Source organism: Trachypithecus francoisi, unplaced genomic scaffold (genome assembly GCF_009764315.1).
Source record: "Trachypithecus francoisi isolate TF-2019V2 unplaced genomic scaffold, Tfra_2.0 Lachesis_group2, whole genome shotgun sequence".
NCBI lineage: Eukaryota > Metazoa > Chordata > Mammalia > Primates > Cercopithecidae > Trachypithecus > Trachypithecus francoisi.
Genome location: NW_022681465.1, coordinates 26,136,165 through 26,158,741, shown reverse-complemented (window position 1 = coordinate 26,158,741; position 22,577 = coordinate 26,136,165). Strand labels below are relative to the sequence as shown.

Genomic DNA, 22,577 nt, shown 5'->3' with positions numbered 1-22,577 from the left:
AATATTCCAATATGTGTAGAATATTATTCATCCTTAAAAAAAGGAAAATCTTGCCATATGCAACATGGATAAACCCGAAGGACATTTTACTAATTGAAATAAGCCAGTTATAGAGGAACAACAACTGCATGATTCTACTTATATGAGGTTTGTAAAATAGTCTCATAGAAACAAAATGGTGGTTGCCAGGGACTAAGGGGTGGCAGAAATAACGAGTTGTTATTCAATGGGTCTAAAGTTTCAGTTACACAAGATGTGGAAGTTCTAGAGATCTGCTGTACAGCATAGTGCCTTAGTGCTTAGAGTTAATGATACCGTGTTGTGCAGTTAAAAGTTTGTTAACAGGATAGATCTCATGTTACATTTACTTACCACAATAATTTTAAAAATAGAAAAATGGACTTACAAATAAATATGGTGGATTATCAGGGAAAAATAGTGTTAGAGAACATTATAGGGACAAGCAGCAAATTTCAAATAAGAATAGTGAATTATATAACACTATCGTATCCAACTTTAATTTTCTGATTTTGATAATGTTATGGTGGTTACGTAAGTGAATGTCCTTTTTCTTGGAAAATAAATTTTCAAGTATTTTGGGGTAACAGTGCATGATGGCTGTAATTTACTCTTAATTGACAAGCAATTCAGGAAAAAAGTGTATGAGGATGTGTGCATATAGAGAAAGAGAAACGTAAACTCCAATATACCCTTTGCCCAGATTCAATAAGTACTAACCTTTTGCCTTGTTTGTCATTTACACCTTTCATGCAATTTTAAATTTATGCAACTGTATTTTTGAAATTGTATTAAAATAAAAAGCTAAAGAAATATAATTCTTAAAAAAAAGAGTAAATGACCTTACCATTCTACATCATTAGGACCCTAAAAGTAAGCATAAGAGAGGTTTTCTGCGGTGCTCAAGCAAGAGAATGGAAATATAATCAGATAAGACTGAATTTTTTGAAGTGAATGCACTCGCTTGAGATTGAGAATTTAATGTGTTGGTGTAAACACTGGGTAGAGGCATGAGTAGTTTGCTGAATTGGCTGATCTAAACCTGTACCCAAAGTTGGCTTACAGTTAATAAGGTTAAAAGGCTATTACTCCCTCTGCATTCTGAAAATGTAAGAGATTGATGCCTCAGGAAATGGGAATGTTGGAATATATTTATTATGCGCAAGCTACTCATTCACCTCCAATCGCACACTCTCAGAAAACATGGAGGGAATCCCTTCATTAAAGCAGTGGTAAGGACACCACCATCCTTGAAGACCCCTGAGTTGCCGGTTCTCTTTAGGCCAGATAGAATGTGGGGAGATTTCAGTGCAACTTGGTTTCCAATCTCAATGGGAATAATGTCATGTGGAGTTATAGAGAACAGGTGGTGATGCAATTACTACAATAAAATCATGTTTTACATGATAATTAGAGGATTTTGACCTGCAGGGATCTCTGGCAATGGCTCCTTAGAAATGAAATAGATGGGCAACCTAGTAAAATGCTTCTTGAAATGCATAGGCAGAAAAACATTAGGTTGGCTGAGAAGAAAACTAATTTGAATTTCCTTAAGTGGGATTTACAGCCTCTTCTCCAGTCCCTATACCTAAATCAGTGCCCAGACCCTGAATCCCTGGAGTTACGGGGAAGTGAGATCTCTTTGAGGAAAACATTGTGTAACAAAACCCCAAGTCTTCTCCAAATGTTCCTGAGGCCATTTACTGGGGTGACTGTGCACAGGGGAGAAAGGAACTCAGCTCTTATAGGGCTTATTGGATACTGGCTTGAAACTTAAGATGACACCCAGATACCTCAAATGACACTGTAGTCCACAAGTCATCGAAGGAGCTTGTGGAGCTCAGATTATGATTGGAGTCCTGGCCAGTGACAGTCTAGAAGTGCACCAAATGAGAATACTAACATCTTCAGGTTATTTCTTCAGTTGTAAAATATTTAATATATAGTATACTTAGCAATTAGAAAATCTTTCATATTGATTCCCTGACTTGTGAAATGAGGAGAAAAAAGCACAAGTCCAGTTTACAGATTTATCTGTACACTACATCAATACCAGCAGGAAGAGTGTGGCTGCTTCACCACGGTCCTACTTAGGGTAGCTTGAAAAACATTGGTGGGTAGAAACCGTCCTTGTGAGCAGAACTTTACATGAAACAGCTGGTTGAATATTTTGTGTGGAAAGAGAGACAGACTGAACTATGGACCTACAGCAAATTGTGGGCTGTAACTAAAGGGCTGGCTGATTGGTCAGGATTTTGGAAATAATAAAGTTGAAAAATTGATGGCCAGGACGTCTGAGAGAGAGATGTGTGAATGGACCTCTCAGAGTGGGTGTAGCATGTGAAGTTACTTATGTCTCACATAATGCCTATCCGAGGACATCTGCTACAGAGATGGGCAAAATGTTCTTTCCACTGGATGTCAGTCTTTTTTCCCTACTTCTATTTCAATAGGTCCAAGTACAAATAATCCAGGGTGGCAGGGATATAACTATGCATGGTTTCAAAATCATGGTCTTCCCCTCAATTGGCTGCTGCCATTGCTGACTGCTCAGACTACCAACAACATAGACCAAAACTGAAATCCTGCTACAGCACCACTTTCAAGGGGGTTGGGGGGCAGCCAGCTACTTTACTGTATTCTACCATTCCCTAGATAGGCATAGCTTTGTCTTTATAGTGGCAGATTAATACTCCAGAAATGCTGAAACCAACATTCATGTATCTTAAAAATATTTTCTTCATTGTCACAATATACTGCATAATATCACCTGTGGTCAGGGGGGCACACTTTACCACAAAGTAAGTGCAGAAACACAGGCACACACCCATGGTCTTGTCATGTGCCTCGTTGCTGAGAAGCACGTGGCTTGATCAAGGCTGAAATGGCCTGCTGAAAAGCTCAGTTATGTTTCTGGTAGGAAACACTTTGTGAAGCTGAGTTTCTGTCTAATAAGATGTGGTAGCTACCATAAGCAAACATCTGTCTTAGCTAATTTCTTTCTTAGACAGAATACATAGCTCCTGGATCAAAAAAATGAGCCAAAGTCATGATTATATTTAACAAACTACTTGGGAAACATTTGTTCTCTATCTCTGCAATTTTGGGTTCAGTGGTTTGGAAGGACCTAGAGTGAAAAGAATGAATTATTTTCCCATTAAGCCGTCATTGTTCTGATGTACTGAACACTCTAGCCATTTTGGGTTCCTTGTGGCAGAGAAGAGGGTCACTTTTGTATTTGAGGTGTCTTATTCCAATTACCAGGAAGAAATATGATTTCTGCTACTCAATGGCAGCAAAGAGTACAAAGGAACTCAAGGGATTTAATGGGGGATTTTTTAGTTATATAGTCAATAGTCTGTACTCGATAGTTTTGGTCAATGGAAAACTGCAACAACCCAATAGACATAAGACCATGAAAGTCTTAGATATTGTAGAAATAAAAGTTTGGAATACTCTATCGGGTAACGTGCTTTCTGTAGCTGAAGTCTTGGGAAGAGACGACAGAAACATAGGATAGGGTGGCAGAAGATACTAATGTATCACTATTAACTGCAGAAGCAGGTACTCTAGCAGTTATGTTTTGCTTTATGATTCTTCTCTTCCACCTTCCCTCTTCTTCCTCCTGTGGTGGACACAAATATGACCAATGTTTTAGGCTTCAGCGGGAGATGATCAAATTGACATCACCCTGTTCTAAATCGTTAACCAGTAAGACATAATATAGCCTCTGTACTGGGGACACAAATTCTTCATCTGGATAAAGGACAATAGTACAGTATATACTAAAGGGAAAATGGTGCTGCAGGGGCATCCTGGATACCTTCTGATAGCACTCCAGATCCTCTTTACCATTCTCCATCCTGCTCTCCACCCTAGAAGGCTGACCTATGTAGATTAAATCAATAGTCTGTGCATTCCAATTGGATGTGGCCATGGGGAGTCCTCATAGGATTGTTTTAGGCTGTCTGTGTCCCTTGACTGAGAGTAGCCTCTTTTACACAACTGTGTTCTTCTGGGTTCTAGTAATCACTCCTTGTTATTGCGCTGTTGTCTGTGGGTCTTCAATACTGACTTACAGATTTGACCTTCTTTAATTTTGACCTTTCTTGGCATATTCGAATGTGAATGTATAAAATCTTTTTCTGGTTAGGACCCTGACTGATAAAATTGCTTACTTTAACAATACAGTGACAAAAAAAAAAAAAAAGAATCGAAAGCTCTGCGTGCATTTACCCCCATTTATCTGCATATTGACATTATGATAACTGTCCTTCTGAGTCATCAAAAAGATTAGATTATGTATGGTAAAAGTTTAAGATGTGAGGTATTTTATGGTATTCCACATTTAACACACATGATATCATTTTAGTACTATAATAAACTTTAGAGATATATAAACTTTAGAGATATTTTAGACCACTTTAAGGGCTGAAGAAACCAAGAGCCAGAAATATTAAGAGACTTGGCCAAAATTTTAAAATAACACCAGGAATATGTTTAGAAACTAATATTTTTCTTAGGATATATTCTATTCTTTGACTTATGTGGTATCAGAAGGCTGGTGAATCCATTTATCCTCATTATCATGGCTTTTCTATAAATCATTTAGGTCAATACATCCTCTCCTTATGGATATAGTACAATTTACATGGTCAGTTACTGGAGATGACTTTTCAGAATTTTGGGCAAATTCGATAAATGTTATGTTGTAATTTTGCATTTATTTATTTGTTTTCTAAGTATACAGTGAATTTCTTGAGGTCTGGACTTTGCTTTTTATTTCTATATGCTTAATGCTTAGTACGGCATCTTGCCCCTGGTATTCATCCAGCAAAATAGATTCATTTAATAAATACATGTTTATCACTAGCTGTGTGAAGAGTCAGATAGGTCTTTTCTGAATGGTTTGCTTTCTCTAGTTTGAATGGTCTAATAGCTTTTAAATTTGTGTCTCTGGACATGCTGAATGTGAAGCCGGGAGTCTGTGCTTTCATAAAATGTCTTTTTTATCTTGAAAGTTTATATTACACAGCTGCAGTCAACATTGTTTTGTAACAAGAAGCATACCTTCTTATTTAAGTTCCTCATTGCTCCCCAGGAGGCTTCTGTGACTTAACCATCAGCTCTGTAATTATAGAGTAAGGAAGCACATCTTTAAAATTCAGAACTTGCTCTTCAGCGATCTGTTGGGGCATCTTCAGGTATTTGTGTGGTGAGATGTATTGACGGAATCCCTTTCTACTTTCATAGACAGACTGAGGGCCTGGCCAAGGTTATATAGCCCATGTACTATGTCAAGGACACTCGTGGCTAAAGACTGACAAACCTGAGAGAGTCCCCTGAGGACATGTGCTTTTAGCCAAAATCTAATCCAGTTTGATTTTCAGCATGTCCCTGCCCAGTGTTGGTGATATCCAAGCCTAGGAAACTTCAAAACTTCATTGTTGGAGTAATGATGTGATATCTAATACAGTTCAGATCATTTAGTTATTAAACTCTTAATCAGACCTTCTGGTTTCGGAAGAAAGAGAACAAAATTAACCCTTTGGACCCTGTGAACTGGGCTACTAGATGCAATTTAATTTAGTGACATCATTTATTCCACACAAGAATCTGTGTGTGAACATAACAAAGGAAAGAGCATATTATTATATTAAAATCACAATAATCCAAGAGGCTGGAAGAGCACACAGGTTTTGTTATTTTTTCCCAACCCTCTCTGTGCTGCCTCTTACTTACAATAAATAAGCTTGCTATGTCTCCTCAAAGCAACTGCCTAGTACTGTTATGTTTCTACAGAGTTCTAAATGAAGGGATTTCTCATTCTTCTCAGTTTTCACTTTCACCTGTTAAATTTCATCTTCAATGAAAGGGAAAATGGTACTTGCTAAAAAAAAATGGTCCAATCCTTTGACTTCTTCATTTTTTTTTTAGCCTGGTGCCATTTTGAAGTTACGCAAGTGAGAGTGGTGATAGAGACTAGAGGGCACAGAAACAGGAAGAGCTAAACATTGCCAGTCCTATTGGATTTCAATCATCAGGTGGGTAGATATTTATCCCTGGAGAAAACTAAATGACTCTGATTATTTCCAAATATATATATATATATATATATGTATTTCTGAGTATTTCCAAATATATATATTCATATTTATATACATATATGAATATATATATATACACACACACACATGAAGAATCAGTAAAGAGAGAGAGGTGATTCATGGTGTTAATGTTTGATTACAAAAATTGTCAATGCATGGTTTATATCCACTCAAATTTTGGACACCCTTCCCATATTATTTGTGGAGGTATGAAAGGACTATGGGTACTCTCACACCAGATTGATACCTACAATTCAGATAATCTTGACAAATTACTTTATTATTTGCATCTATTGCTGTTGCTTGGTTTGCTTGTGATTTCTGATAGCCAAAGGAATTGGGTAAGTTAAAATATGTGATGCTCTTTTGTGTTAGAAATGAGGGGAAAGGTAAAGAATAAAAGAAGAAACGGCCGGGCGCGGTGGCTCAAGCCTGTAATCCCAGCATTTTGGGAGGCCGAGACGGGCGGATCACGAGGTCAGGAGATCGAGACCATCCTGGCTAACACGGTGAAACCCCGTCTCTACTAAAAATACAAAAACTAGCCGGGCGAGGTGGCGGGCGCCTGTAGTCCCAGCTACTCGGGAGGCTGAGGCAGGAGAATGGCGTCAACCCGGGAGGCGGAGCTTGCAGTGAGCTGAGATCCGGCCACTGCACTCCAGTCCGGGCGACAGAGCGAGACTCCGCCTCAAAAAAAAAAAAAAAGAAGAAACTTCCATGGTGGCCAGTCTCCGGAGAAACTTTACTTTCTCTTCTACTTTCCAGAGACGTCTTTGTCTTGTATGTTCTTCTCACGTTCACAGCTGTGCACAGTAGAAATTTGTAAACAAGAGCATGTCTACATCTTCTCTGGAGATTTAGGGTTTCCTTGGAATACCAATGGTGTCGGGGGACTAGGTAATGCTGACACAGATTTCTGAGCTGGTTACTATTAACAGACACAAACAATTAGGTAGGTGTCACAATCTACGTGGTTAAAATATTGTCTCAGATAATGTTCCTGCCCAAAAGAGAGGATAATAAGTTAGTGAATGCCTTTCTCTGCACACATTCTAGAGGCTGTCAGACAGTCCTAGTGGGCAGGAAGGCACATTCAGTCCTCTGTGGTTTGCAGAAAACAGCTGTGATGTCATTGCCTAGTAAATGAGAATGTTACTTGTGAATGAGTCAAGGATTGACACATCACTCAGCTCAACTAAGTGAAAGCTGTGCTCTCTAAAGACTCATAGATTCCACGCACAATTTCTTTCTTTGCTGTAAATCAGTCACTATATGAAACTATGTTAACTCTTCCTGGTTCCTAGAGTAAGCCGACAGTGCTAACAGAGGAGAGTATCAGTAGAGCTTCACAGATTACCTACCTTATATTGAGTGAGTGTTTTTAAAGGGAGGATTTGGTTATTTCTCTATGTAATAGAGAATCAGGGCTTCTCAGTTGTCTTCCACTTATTCTTTATACAGTAGTTTTCAGTTGTTCTTTTATTGATTCAACATTTACCAAAAATCTACTCTTGTCAGCCCACTGTGCTAGTCACAGAATATAGAAAGATGAATATTATACAAATAGAACTCACTATTTGCCCGTTCGGAACTCACAACCACACACACCTGCTTCTTCTGTATCAAAGATGCTTAAATTATATTATGTGGGTGGCCAAATCCTGAAGTACCAGGTAATATTGTGTATATGTGTATGTCTGTATATAGAGAGAAGATCATATCTTTCATTGCATTTGCAAAAGGGCCTAGGAATAAATCTTTTATAATTATTGCTCCTGGTAATTTGAATAGATATGGGGATGTGTTTGATTATGATAAAACTGGCAGATTTTAGACATAGATTATACCTGGGAATCAAAAGTTGACAAACTTTAGAGCTGAGGGAATAAACCAAACAGTGGTGCAAGAGTTTCTAACTTCTGCAGAGCAGAGAGAATCTTGTTAGCACATTTCATTGGGCAGCAGGGGCTTTGCACAAGAAGTGATTGCTCAACACATTGCACACATAAATGCTGCAAAACAAAAGAATTTGATTTGCCTTCAGCTATTGGTTAACTTTTTTAAAAAAAACAAAACCAAACAAATCTGGCTATTTTTGTTCATTGTACAACCTTACTTGGACTTTTTATAAACTAGGGTATTCTCTGTAGTATGAGGAAGTATTTTACTACATTTTACCATTTTAGGGATATTTATAGATGTAATTTCTTTGTGCTACTTAAAATATCATGTGTTTTAAATTTTACAGTATAAATTATCAATGTAATTTGGAAAGACAATTACCACATTTCTGAGTTGGGTACTGCTATTACAAAGAATAATTGTTGTTGACTTAGTAGTACCAAGAGCTCACAACTCATAAAATACTCTAAATTTTACTTAGCACTTTTATTGACATTATTTAGTATCACAACTAACCTATTAGATTTGCACTACTATCCCCATTTTAAAGCTGTAAAAACTGATGCTAAGAAAAACTCTAGGTCTTAATTGCAATCTACCTTGTTTGAAATTATTAGATGTGTATGAATATAAGGTAAACAAAGCAGATATGTAGAAAGTCCTCTTGTTTGTGAGGTCTGAATTTAACATTTGCTCAATATTTTATCTGCTGTTTTAAAGACAGATAGCTTTGGTGCATGCAAAAATCATGAGTTTTCAATAGCTGTGTGAACACAATTCTTGACTAATGAGTAGTCAGTGTTCATTGTTGAGGACATTCACCTTTTCATGGCTTTGTTCTGTTAGATCAAAGTGTTTCTCGATTTGGCAGTTCTGTAACATAGCATCATAGGGTGAATGGAAATACTAACAGTACTTTATAGGAAATGAACTGCTACCAACTATGGTTTGCCAAGCCCTCTGGTCGGTAATTTACATACATGAACACAAACTTGTAAAAACAGGTCTTTGTGGTAGAAAATATTACAGATGAGCAAACACATTCAGAAGGTTGTACAACTTGTCTAAAGTTACTCAGTCCGTGAGATGTCCACCTGGGCTTCCAATTTAAGTCTTTTTGATTTGAAAACTCATCACATTACCCATGGCATGCTTCTGGGGGCAAATTTGAACAAGATACTGAAAAAGTGCAGTTAACTGCTGTGACTCTCAAATTAGTTATCTGCCTCTTGAGTCACATGTTCTCTTGAAGGCCAGTGATAGAAAGGCAGTGCCAGCTGAAACTGATAGGCTCTGACAAAAGTGATGCCCGTTGCTGATTTGTTTGCCCATTTGTTCCCAAACAGTTAATTTAATGGCTGCACAAGCATTATCCAAGTGCAAAAAACTATTTAGGGTCACTCAAAATGAATAGCACTATTAGTTCTGACTGGAGATAAGTAGGATAAAGTTGGCAAGTATCTCTGCTGCTATTCTTTTCCTCTGTAAGTCATCAACCCAAAGTCATCGAAGTCTCATTGAATTTTCCCACTACCTTCTAAGAAGTTTGCTGTTTGCAGAAGGTAGTGACACTGTAGCATCTCTTGAATGACTTTGAATAATTTTCTGAGATTTGGTGGAGTCAATAATTCCACCTTTGAACATCTCAGTATGTCCTTTAGATAATTTCATTTTTGTGCATGTATGCATGTTTGTGTGTGAGTGTATATGTGTCTAGGTAGTATTAACAAACACATGCCATATAACAAGAGTTAACATTCACTGAATACTAAATGCCTCTAGATACATTATATTCATGACCTTTAGTCTTGATATTAAATTGGGAAGATGTTATTATCCCAATTTTACAAATGAAGAAACTGTGTCTCATGAAAATTAGATAATATGCCCTAGACCTAGTATGGTATTTTAGTCTGCTTGCTGCCTCAGAAACTAAATATGTTGTCTGATGTAGACACATGCATGTAAACACACCTATGGATAATGTGATGATCAAGAAATCCTTTTAGTTTTTTGAGACGGAGTCTCACCCTGTCGCCCCAGGCTGGAGTGCAGTGGTGCGATCTCAGCTCACTGCAAGCTCCACCTCCCAGGTTCACACCATTCTCTTGCCTCAACCTCCCGAGTAGCTGGGACTACAGGTGCCTGCCACCACACCCGGCTAATTTTTTGTATTTTTAGTAGAGACAGGGTTTCACCGTGGTCTCGATCTCCTGACCTCATGATCTGCCTTCCTTGGCCTCCCAAAGTGCTGGGATTACAGGTATGAACCACCGTGCGTGGCCAAGAAATCTTAATTTACATTCCAGACTTTCATTAGAATTGATCACAGAATAAGTGATAGTATTATATAAGTAATTTCTGTTTCTGTAATTAATTTTTATTTAACTAGTTTGTCCAAATCCACAGATTAGCCAAAATATTGATGTTAAATTACAGTGTTCATTTGACACAGAATAGTTGAAAAATAGATGAATTATTTTAATGTAAAGTAACCTCCTCAAAACAAGTTATTTTCTTTTTAAAAGACCAGAAGAATAAGGGATCTTTTTGCTCTGAATCTATTCCACCATCTTTGTGGTCACCACTGAAATGTAAAGGTACTTAAGTGACATTTACAGTGAGCTAATATACTGCAGATGCTGTGGCAGACCCTATAATTACATTTTTCCCTCTTATTTCTTTAGAAAGAAAAATATAGATAGCTTTTGTGTTTGAAATCAAGTAACAGGTGAAATGTGCAACCAGAGATCTGAGCATAGGGAGAAAGCATTTGAGACTGAGTGCTGGAAAGAAGGGTTTTAATTTTCACTTATTCCAGGCACAAGACCAAAGAAAAAAAAATTCCTGCAAGGTAGGATGGAAGAAGAAACAGTTTGGCCTACAGTGGACAACTGAATAATTCTGTCATCTAATTAATGTCATGAAAGTGACAAAGTCCTGATTACGTGAGCATATAAGGTTTATTTCTTTTCCTCCATTGGGTTGGGTGTGGAAAGATGTTTGTTTCCAATGCAAGCCATGGATTTCCTGGGTTCCCATGTGCAAGGGGCTGCAGTGACAAACCCAAGAGCACACAGAGTGAAGATAAGAAGCAGTGTGGAGATAGCTCAGGGGAAGCTGGCAATAAATTTCCTGAGTAGCCCGGTGTGCCTCTTCTACCTCCCTTTTCTTCTTCTTGTGTTCTTTTTGAAAAGAAAATTAGTTCTTAACCCATGGGTGGTTTAGGAGTTTTCCAGAAGCCTTGCTGTTTTATCCACCTTGATTGGGTGGTTATTGTCTACAAAAGGGTTAGTTTGACTGGTACTTCTTGATGTAGATGTAAATATTGAAACAAAACACCCTGCCCAAATGGGCTCCTAATTCTGTTGCATGCATCTCTTCTTTCAAAATTTCAATGTTTGGTTTTCATAGCTTGGAGTTGGACATACAAAAAGAAAAAAAAAAGGATAGATTTGGTTATTGGGACTAAATCATAATTATTATTATATAATATCTCACAAGAATATTATAAAGATTAAGATACATTATAGGTGCTGTGTCTGGTACCTACAATATGTCTTAATCTTTATAATATTCTTTTTTTTTTGAGATGGACTTTCACTCTGTCGCCCAGGCTGGACTGCAGTGGTGCCATCTCAGCTCACTGCAACCTCCGCCTTCAAAGTTCAAGCGATTCTCCTGTCTCAACCTCCCCAGTAGCTGGGACTACAGGAGTGCACCACCACACCTGGTTGATTTTTATATTTTTAGTAGAGATGGGGTTTTGCCATGTTGACCAGGCTTGGTCTTGAACTGCTGACCTCAGGTGATCCACCTGCTTCAGCCTCCAAAACTGCTGAGATTACAGGCGTAAGCCAACATGCCCGGCCAATCTTTATATTACTGTGAGATAGCTATTATCATATAATGTTATTTGGTGATAAACTATTGGTTTTGGACTCTGCTGTGCAGCCCTTTTGCAAGTGACTTAACTTTTCTAAACCTCAGCTTTCTCCTCTATAAAATGGGGATAACGGTAGCTACCTTGCAGAGGTAGCCTGTAAAATGCTTATCACAATGTCTTCTGCATTGGAACTGTTCAATGTTAGCTTTTCTGATGTGTCCAGGAAAGATTAAGCAATTTATTCAAGACCACAAAGTTAGGGTGTGGTAGAGGAGAAAGCTACATCTAGTTTTGGTTGGCTCCAAAACTCCTTTTTCTGGTGCAACACAAATTGTATTTATTTCCTTGTGTTGAAAAGAAAACAATTTTTTTCTGAAAAAACAAATCCTAAATGCTGAGTCATGTTGGAGATAGACCATTTCATATGGTCCAAAATTCTGATATATGGTTAGATATCAGGTTCCCTAACAGGCCCCAATACCAGCCAGGAAAGAAAAGGAGGAAGGAAGAAAAGACAGAAGGCAAGACAGAGAGAGGAGAGAAAGAAAAAATGCAAACCTCTGCCTTTAAGAGTTCAAGTTCAACAAATCCTAACCTAGGATGCAAGGATACTTTAGAAATGACTAAAAAAGAATAACCCAAAGCAGAGGCCTTTCAAATAGACAGAATCCTTAGGAATATTAATATTGACCCTTACAGTTGCAATGAATGGAAATCTACTTCTGACTACCTTGGACAAAGCAAGGAGTCTTTTGGGGGGTAAATAATGTGCTCATTTGTGGAGTTGAAAAGGGTAGTGGTGCTTTCAAGCTCTAGCAACAACTGAACTAGATAATCAAACGATACCTGAGCCCTTTTAGGTTATTAAACAGACTTGCAGAGAATATGACTACTGACATTTTCCAGCTTTAATTGCTACAGAGTCTGAGTAACTTCCTCAGTTAACCGCTTCAAATCCCAAGGAAGAATTTTGATTAACTCCATGGAGGCCCAAAAGATATAGGCTGTGAAACATAGCAGAACCCTTAGAATTGGGAGAGGATCAACTCTAATAAGGGAAAATGTATGGGTAGATAATTCCAGCAACATCAGGAAGCTTGAAAAACTTAGACCATAAGACAATTTTTGTTTCAAAAGAAGTTCATCAGAGTGTGGACTTATGATTCATAAGGCTTAAATACGGGCATATATGTTTCAAGTGTGTATGTGAGGCACTCTTCTCCAGGAAAATTTAATTTTAGGCAGATTTTCCCAAAATGCGTAAGAATCAGACCATCCATTCTCATTTCATCTTGCATTTTTCCATTCTTCTAAGTAAGTAGTGGAGTTCTGTAAGAACTAGGATGTTTTGGGAGCTGCTTTAATGTTTAGGGTTAATGGTAAAAAGCAGAGTTCAAATTTTTTTACATCACTGAAACTTCAAATCTAAAACTGAAACGATTCCATAAAGCAGTTCTTAAAATTTTTCTATTTATTTAAAATTTTACACAAATGACCCTTCTTTTCTTTCTCCTTTTTTTGTTTTTGCTTAATTTCCATCACTAATATTTCTATTATGGTGGTAAAAACTGCTGTTTTTTAGGAGCCTCAATTTACTCCGAATCTGTTACATTTTTTAAAATGAGCTTTCTCTTAATGAAAGAAATGGCATTATAAGGTGGTTGCCCCTTTTTCACATTCCTCCTAAATGTGAATATTCCTAGTGTCTGTTTTCATCCTTTTTTTCTTCTCCTTTGCTAAATGTATTCACTCTATAGCTCCAATGTCACCTGTATTGGATGACTCCCAAGCCTTTAAATCTAACCCCACTTTTTTCCTGTCTTTCTTAGCCAGTTCCTGTGCATCACTACTGGAATACTCCATTAGCATCTCAACATGTGCAAGATAGAACTCGCTACTCCTCCTCTAATATCTACTCCTTCCCTGAACTTCAGGTTAAAGACTCTGCAAACTGCTCAGTCACTGAAGCTTTGGCCAGATTCTCATTGACTCCTCTCACTCTACAAACCCCAGTCAGTTTCCAACTGTTATCAATTCTGCTTCCTCTTAACCCCATTATTTCTCAGAGTGACTACTCTGGTTCAGGCCCTCATCTTCTCTTGCCTGGACTTTTTTTAAAAAATATTTTTGTTTTGAAATAATTTTAGACTTAGAGAAAAGTTACAAAAATAATACAGTGCAGATATTCTTAAATACTCTTCACTCAGCTTTCCTAATGTTGACATATTGCCTAACTGTGAAACATCTATGAAAATTAATATTGTTACAGTATTATTAAGGAAACTATGGTCTTTGTTTGAATTTTACTAATTTTCCCACTAATGTTCTTTATCTGTTGCAATATCCAATCCAGAATCTCACATTGCATTTAGTTGTCATTAATCCTTAATTCTCAACAATCTATGACACTTTCTTAGTGTTGCCTTGTCTTTTGTGACCTTGACACTTTTGAGGAATAGGGGCTGATTATTCTGTAGAATGTTCCCTCATCTGGATTTGTCTAATATGTTTTTCATGACTTCACTGTGGGTATTCATTGTTTTCTGGCCTGTACTTTTGCAGTCATCCTTTAAATGGCTTCTTCTCTTCTAGTTTTCTCCCAGGTTCTCTATCACATTGTATGTGAAGTTATCCTTTTGAAGTAGAGATTTATCCATGTCCTTACACCTGCACAAAAGTACATTTAGGGTTGCCCCTTGCCTGTTAAGTGAAGTCGATGTTCCTTAGCTGGGCATCCAAGGTCATGCATAGTTTGGTCCACATTTCCAGAAAACTCTTCACTCTGGAGGCCGACTGATCTCACTTTTGTGTTCTCTGTGCTCCCCAGTGTGGCTCTCAGTCTCTTCTTCCTCATACCTGCCCTGAATGATAAATTTTATTATTATCATCTCCATTTTGTAGACAGGTAAACCAGAGCTCAGAAAGATTAATAAACCTGCCCAAGGTTAGCAACCAGACCTGATGTTTAAAGTCAGTTTTCCTTTCTGAAGCCAAGGGATTTAGCCTCTACAATAGTAAGTCCCTTGAGTAAGAGTTTTGGTTTTATTAATCCTGAATTTTCTTACAGAATCCTACACAGTGCCTTGTACGTAGTGTGGCTCTGATATATATTAGCTGAATATATGAAGGAATAAATATTGAACTTTAGGATAAAAATGTATAATTGTGAGTGTAAGGGATGGAGAGATAATCAGAAGTTATAATATCAGAATTATACTTTCATGAAGATTTATTACAACACGTATTACACAATAATTGTGTTTTTTATTAGCAGGGTGCTTTCCAAAGATGAGTCTATACTGAGTTATTTCTTTGGTCAACTCTGGAATTAAAATTATTTACAGATATTTGTGTGTTTTCTTAATCTGTGTTTCACCCTAATCATATTTGCTCCCAACACAATCTTTAGCATATGGCTGGCAGCCTGGTAATGAATACAGCTGCCCATTTCAACAAAGCTCCATGTAAGGAAGCTGGAGAGGAAAGGAAGAACTGATGTGAGCTTCCAGAGCTCAAACAGAAAGATCTCTAAACCTCTCTGTGTGGGCAAGGAGGGAGGGAGTTACTAGAGGGAGAAGGGCTTGAAGGGAGGAGATGTTGATACCTCTATAGGGAGTTGACACTCTGCCCTTTCCGTTGTATGCTGGCCTGTGTGGAGATGTCCTTTCTGAGTTACTGGCCTTTGGCCTGCAGGGACTGTGAGCAGTGTGTATGTGCAACTCCGCAGCTGCTGGAGGGCACTAATGTTTCCCACAACAATTTTGATTTGTGTTTTAATTTTCCTTCAGAGGGCACATAATGTATTTTTGGAGCTGGTTAATTTCCAAAACCTCTGGGTACTATTGCAAAAGTGGCTTTAAGTGCTCTGCCTCTGCTTTTCAAAGTGCAGTGCATTCTCATTTTTAAACTCCTTTAAGTATCAAAGACCTACTGAGAGCATTATAAATGCTGCTTCTCTCTAGCACCTTTGAGGACTAATCTGCCCCTGAAATCGACAGTGTGTTGACACTGGGTGAGAGAAAGGGTTGTCAAATACATTTTACATCTGTTCAGTAAATCATTTATTTTATTTTTTCTCAAAGAGAAACTCGTTTGAGAGTCTTGTGGCTGTGACATTTTTAATCAACTAAAATCAAATTTTTAAAAGTTATTCCTTTCGAGTAGGGAAAGAAAGGTCATAAATCCCTATTTAAATGAGATTTGGTTTTATGCTTGAGGGAGAAAATACTTTTTTCCCTCCATTATCTTGAATTTGGAAGCATGAAATATTTTTAATAACAAAATGGGCAAGGTACGTTCATAATCAATCTACAAATGATCACACCATTTGCCTAAAAAGGTGAACTGCAATTGATGACTCAGCTGTCAGGGCTACATTTCTCCAAGAATTGAGAAGCAAGGATAGATGTGCTTCAAATAATGTCTAATGGCAATTTTGCATTAAACTAAATCTAATACCATCCAGTAATCATGTACTGATTCTTATAAATATTTCTGTCCGTGTCAGCCTCTTCTTTTTATCTCATGGCTGCTTTGGTGATCCAAGTTCTCATCTCTTCCTCACTGCACTCTGTCATAGCCTCCCAGTTGGTCTCCTGCTTCTACCCTTGCTTGCCCTTAAACTCTTTTTCCATACTCCAGCCTTATTTTCCTAACAAACTGCAATTCTGCTCCATGTCATCCTGATTAAAATCTTTCAAAGTGCTCTCATTGTTCAAAGGATAAAGAACATAGTTCTTAACACAGCCAACAAGGCTATTGTGGTCTGAATCCTACCAACCTCTCCAACCACTGTCTGTTCTCCAGACACTACAATCTTCTTTCACTTCTCTGAAGACACTAGACTTCTTGCTGCAAGACCTTTAAACATACTGTTCCTCTGCATGGAATATTCTTCTTCATCTTCCCCTGCCCACACTAGTTAACTCCTCCCACATCTCAGCTCAAAAGCTCTGTTTCCAGGGAAGCTTTGTGCTAACAGAGCAGTTCAGATCCCCTCCTCATACTCTTAGAGCATCATGAACCTTTTCTTCTAAACTTATCAGGGTAGTAATATTCTTTCATGTATTTAGTGATTTTTCTATTTACTTTTCCTGTAAGTCCATGGGAGCAGGTATCATGTTTGTTTCGCTCAACATTGTATTTCCTTACCGTAGTACAGGCACAAAGTAAATGTGCAATAAACATTTATTGTTTAAATATCTCATTGTAGTTTTGATTTGCATTGTCTGATGATCAGTGATATTATACACCTTTTTGTATGCCTATTTGCCATTTGTATGTCTTTTTTGAGAAATGTCTATTCAAATCTTTGCCTATCTTTTATTTGGATTATTAGATTTTTCTTATATGTTATTATTAATCCCTTGGCAGATGGGTAGTTTGCAAATATTTTCTCCCATTCTGTAGGTTGTCTCTTCATTTTGTTTATTGTATCCTTTGCTGTGCTACAGGCTCTTTGCTGATAAGGAGGAAGTAAGAAGATGGATTTCAAAAACATCCACATTATCATAAAGCTTATAGCCCAATGACAGAACTAAGTTAAATGCAGAAATGACTATAACATGAAGAAGAATTTAAGTCATTCCATAGTAAGATTTAGAGTGCAAAAAGGGATAGCTCTAGAGTCATGTCTTAGGGTCAAGGTATTCAAAGAGTGGGCTTATTTGATAGACAGTAAGTATTTATTTTGAGTCTTTGAGGAGAGGAATGAAGACAATGTGCCTGAAGATGGTTTGTCTGTAAGCAGAAAACCAATTAGAAAATATAGCAATACTTTAGAACAAAAGTACTAGAGGCTTAAAATATGCTTATGGTAGTAATCCAAGATGGAGAGACTGATGTTAAAGAGACTGGGAAGGGGGGTTATTAAATTTTGTTTGTTTGGTTAATGTGTTAATCTGTTTTGTGTTGCTATAAAGAAATATCTGGTGCTGGGTAATTTATATGGAGAAGAGATTTATTTTGGCTCATGGTTCTGCAGACTGTACAAGAAGCATGGCGCCAAAATCAGCCTCTGGTGAAGGCTTCAGGAAGCTTACAATTATGGTGGAAGGTGAAGGGGAGCAGGTATGTCACATGGCAAGAAGGGGAGCAAGAGGTAAGGGAAGGAGGTGCCAGACTCTTTAAATAACCAGCTCTTATGTGAGCTTGTATTAGCTCCTTACTGCTTACTGTGAGGCAGGCACCAAGCCATTCATCAGGGATCTACCTCCATGACCCAAACCCCTCCCACTAGGCCTCACCTCCAAAGCTGATCACATTTCAAGATGAGATTTGGAGGGCAAAAACATCCAAACTATATCAATTGGTTACTTGATTAGGGCCTGATGACAGGTGGCTATTAAATATGACTTCAAGTTTTTGAGCTTGTATGCTTGAGGAAGCAATGTTATTATTAACAAAAGTATAGAAATCAATGAAAGTTATAGCCTGAGGATATATAATAAATTTTGTTATGTATATAATAAGAATAATATCTTGTATATATCCAAATAATCTCCTCTAGGAGTAGGCTTGGTGCTTGATGTATTAAGGACTAGAGTGAGATGTCAGAATCATCTACAAAGAAAGGAATGAAATTATCAAGGGAGAAAGGGTAGAAATGGAGGGAATAGGTCTAAAAACAGATCTTGAAGATGTCCTACTTTTAGAGGTGAGAGAGGAGATGAAAAAACAGCAAAAGAGAAAGACAACCACAGTAAAGAGAGAGCTGAGTTATCATCAGAGAGGTAGGAGGCATGCCAAAGGGGTTCACAGGAACCAAACCAGGAGATGAAAGGATTAGACTTGCTTGAAAATATGCAATGTTTCTGAGAGATTATGCAAGGCAACAGCTTAGAAAAGACTATTGGATCTGATGGAAAGAAGTGACTGGAGGCATCTGAACGGTAGTTAGGGCTTGTGGCAGAAAGTACTGACTGCCAGGCGAAATCTGTACTGTTGTCTTACATCTGGGCACACAGTTGGAACAACGTTCACAGTTTCCCATGTGGTTAAGTGTTACCACTGAGAGCAGTCAATGAGGTAAACAGACAAAACATGAACAAAAGTTATATATACTGCTCTCAGGTCTAGTGCCTCCTAACATCCCATGCATGCTCCACTTCACACTTACTACTTTATGATGGGTTAGAAGAAAGAAAACCCCAGGAATAATTTTGGAAGTCATGTCTCAAAAATGACAGTTTCCATTAGTCTGTGTGGTAGATATCACAGGTGTTCATCACAATATCAAGGTTTTTTTTTGAAAGATAATTTTGCTTAGTATAGATTTCTGGGGTTGAAATTTTTTTTCTCTCAGTATATAATTTTTTCTTTCATATTAAGAATGTCATTCCATTGTCTTCTAGCTGACATAGTTTCTGATGTAATTCTCATATTTATTCCTCTGTATGCAATGTGTTTTTTTCTTTGACTGCCTTGAAGTTTTTTTCTTTATATTTGGTTTAATATGATTTTCCTAGGTGTGTTTCTTTTGGTGTTTTTCTGTTGTAGGCTCTCTAAGTTTCTTGGATATGTGGTTTGGTGTCTTTTATTAATATTAATTTAGGGAAACTCTCAGCTATTATCACTTCTGCTTAGTTGTCTTTCTCTCTTATCCTACTGTGAATCTAGTTTCATGTATGTCAGGCCATATTTTGATATTTTCTAGTTTCTGTGTGTTCTGTTCTTTCTTTTCTTTTTTATCTTTTACTTTGGGTAATTTCTAGTGACCTATTTTCAAGTTCTGTGATTGTTTCCTTGGCTGTGTTGAATCAACTGATGAGCCCATTGAAATATTCATTTATTTTAGTATGTTTTGCATTTCTGACACTTTGATTGGAATCTTCTGTATAGTTCCAGCTAGAGTCTGGGTACTTATGTTTAGAAACTGGTATGCATCATCTACTAGTAGACCACTAGCATGTGAGGTTGAGGCAATGCAGTCAGAAGTTGAACTGACTGTGAATTTAGTTGTTGCTATAGTTACCTTGTATGATAACCAGCTTCAGATTCCCCTTGTGCTTAGACTATGGGGTTGCAGTTAGGTACAGTTGCTCATGCCTGTAATCCTAGCTCTTTGGGAGGCTGAGATGGGTGGATCACCTGAGCTCAGGAGTTCGAGACCAGCCTGGCCAATATGGCGAAACCCCGTCTCTACTAAAACTACAAAAAATTAGCCGGTTGTGGTGTCGCAGGCCTGTAACTGCCGCTGCTTGGGAGGCTGAGACATGAGAATCTCTTGAACTTGGGAGGTGGAGGTTACAGTGAGCCGAGATTATACTACTGCACTCCAGCCTGGGCGACAGAGCAAGATTGTCTTAAAAAAAAAAAAAAAAAAAAAGGACATGGAGTTGAATGTTGAGACTCTTTCCTCCATGTTCCTGCTCCGTTTTTGACTTTCAGATTTCCTGCATGCCTGTACTACAGGGATGTCTCTGTTCTCTTGCCTTCCACAGGGGTGGATTGCCTTTGTTTGTTGCTTGGTGCTTGCTTGCCTGATGATGGGGTTCAGGGGGTGCTCTCAGTTGTCTTGGTCTAGCCTCAGGCTTTGACATGCCTTGTGTACCTAGCCTTGGGAATGGGGTGTTCTTAGTGCTCTTCTTCCTCTTCTCTGTGGCAGCTAAACTCTACTAGTACTCTTGAAGTTAGGTCTGAGAATGTGATTTTCTTTTGGCCAAAGAAATATTCATAAAAGTCATATCTATCTTTTCTGAGTGACAACTTTTAAAAGTCATTGCACATTTCTCCATGATCTTTTTTTTCTGCAGCTTTTTGTGGACATTGTGTTGTCATAATAGGATGGTATTTCCATCCACCTAAGTCCCTGAGTGACTGTAATAGCATAACTGTCCACATGGTACATATAGATTAAATAAGAAAAAAGCCATTGTAGTTTTAAAACAGTAAGATTTTGGAGCTATTTGTTACCAGAGCATAATCTACTTTATTTTGACCAATATAGCCCGAGTCCCTGAATGACTGTTTGTAGAAATATGCCACATTGACCTATTTACCTGCTCGGTACTATTGTTGAAGCAAGAAATAAACTTCTATTATGCTTGAACCATTACATAGTTTTGAATCAAATATTATAGCAATTAGCTAGCCTAAGTAACAAAGAGAATAGATCGTGGTAAGCATGCTGTACTTTCAAAAAGTTTGAGGTAAAGGCGAAGAAATAATGTTTAAGGGAAGAGCAGTATTAATGCCAAGTATTACATAAATGGGGAAATATGAGCATAATTTTAGGCAGAGTAGTGGGTGTATATTGAAAAACTGTAGATGAAAAAGAGAAAAAGATTGCTTAAGCAAGGAGTACATACATATCTTTTACAGAGTGGAGTAGAAGAGAAGAGAGATAGCATAAGTAAATACATAAAGAGATGATGAGCTGGAAATGGCAGAAATGGAGGCAAATTCCCATCAAAGCTTTGATTTGCCCTCAGCAAAGTTAGAGACATGTTTCTGTCTGTACAGCACAAATTTCACCCTTTCTTCTGATAGTTATGCCTGCTTTCTCAGCCACAGGCGTGGACATCTGATCTGATCAGGTCAATTATAGTATTAAATTCCTCAAGTCCCAGTGATTTTTTTGCTGAGATAAACATATTGTCTGAGCAGAGCCATCGGCATCCTTCTCTTTGATTTTTCTAACTGCAGCATGTGGAGAACAATCTCTTTCTCTTTTCACAAGTGATTTTAGAGTTGCTCATGGTAGTTTCTCCCAGTGAGAAAATGAAGTCAATTAATAGGACAAACAGAAGGACAGATGAGAGGTAGAAAGATATATGCACAGACACTCCTTTTACGAAGTTACCGTACCGTGGAGGAAATCTGACCTACTTAAATCTGACCATCAGCTAATTTAAGAGAGTGATGGATGTCAAAACAAAGATACAGAATTTCAAAGAATGAAAGGATGAAGAGGTTATAGCCATTGTTCACATATTACAGGTTTTATGGGAAATATGCATTTGAGCTTTGCCTAGAGAGGTGGGTAGGATGAGAATGAGATAGTTTAAATAGTGGAGAATAACATGAATGAAGGCTGGAAGAAGAAAATTACATGTAGTCAATCTGGCTGTAAGAGGTTAGAGCAGATATTCTCAAACTCAGCTGTACTGAAATTACATGAAGTATTTATTATTATTTTTTAAATATTACTTCCAGGGCCCCACCTGTGAGAGATTTAAGTGAAATTCTTCTGAGGGACAACCAAGGCTCAGGATGTTTAAAACTTTTTCAGGTAAGTCTAATATGCAACCAAGGGGAAAACCAACCATTTTAGAATATGGAAAAGAAAGAGAAAAATTTTTGAAATTATAAATTAGGATCATATGCTAGAAGGAATCACATAGAAGACTCTTTAGATTGGGTTTTGTTTTATAAACAGAAGGAATCTTTCAATTTTTAAAATTTTATTTATTTATTTATTTTTAACCAAGTGAAGGATGACATAGTGACCTAGTGGCTGAAAGTGCTAACTGGGGAGTCAGACTCCCTGGGTTCCAATCCTGGCTCTGCCACTTGCTCACTGAGTGTCCTTGGGCTTTTGACTCTGCCTCAGTCTCTTTATATGTAAAGTAGTGATGCTAATATTAGCTGTCTTGGAGGGTTGTTTTGATTATTACATCAAATAATCCATTTGAACATTCTTAATGTAATACTTGTTCTATACA

The 22,577-nt window shown here is 37.7% G+C and overlaps 1 long non-coding RNA gene across 1 annotated transcript in view; it reads left to right on the top strand.

The window, feature by feature from the left end:
* Positions 1-22,146, top strand: part of LOC117064836 — a 150,381-nt gene extending 128,235 nt beyond the window's left edge. The window contains exon 3 of the long non-coding RNA XR_004429707.1: positions 22,069-22,146. This is a non-coding gene — a long non-coding RNA (uncharacterized LOC117064836). The remainder of the gene's footprint in view (positions 1-22,068) is intronic.
* Positions 22,147-22,577: the final 431 nt, after the last annotated feature.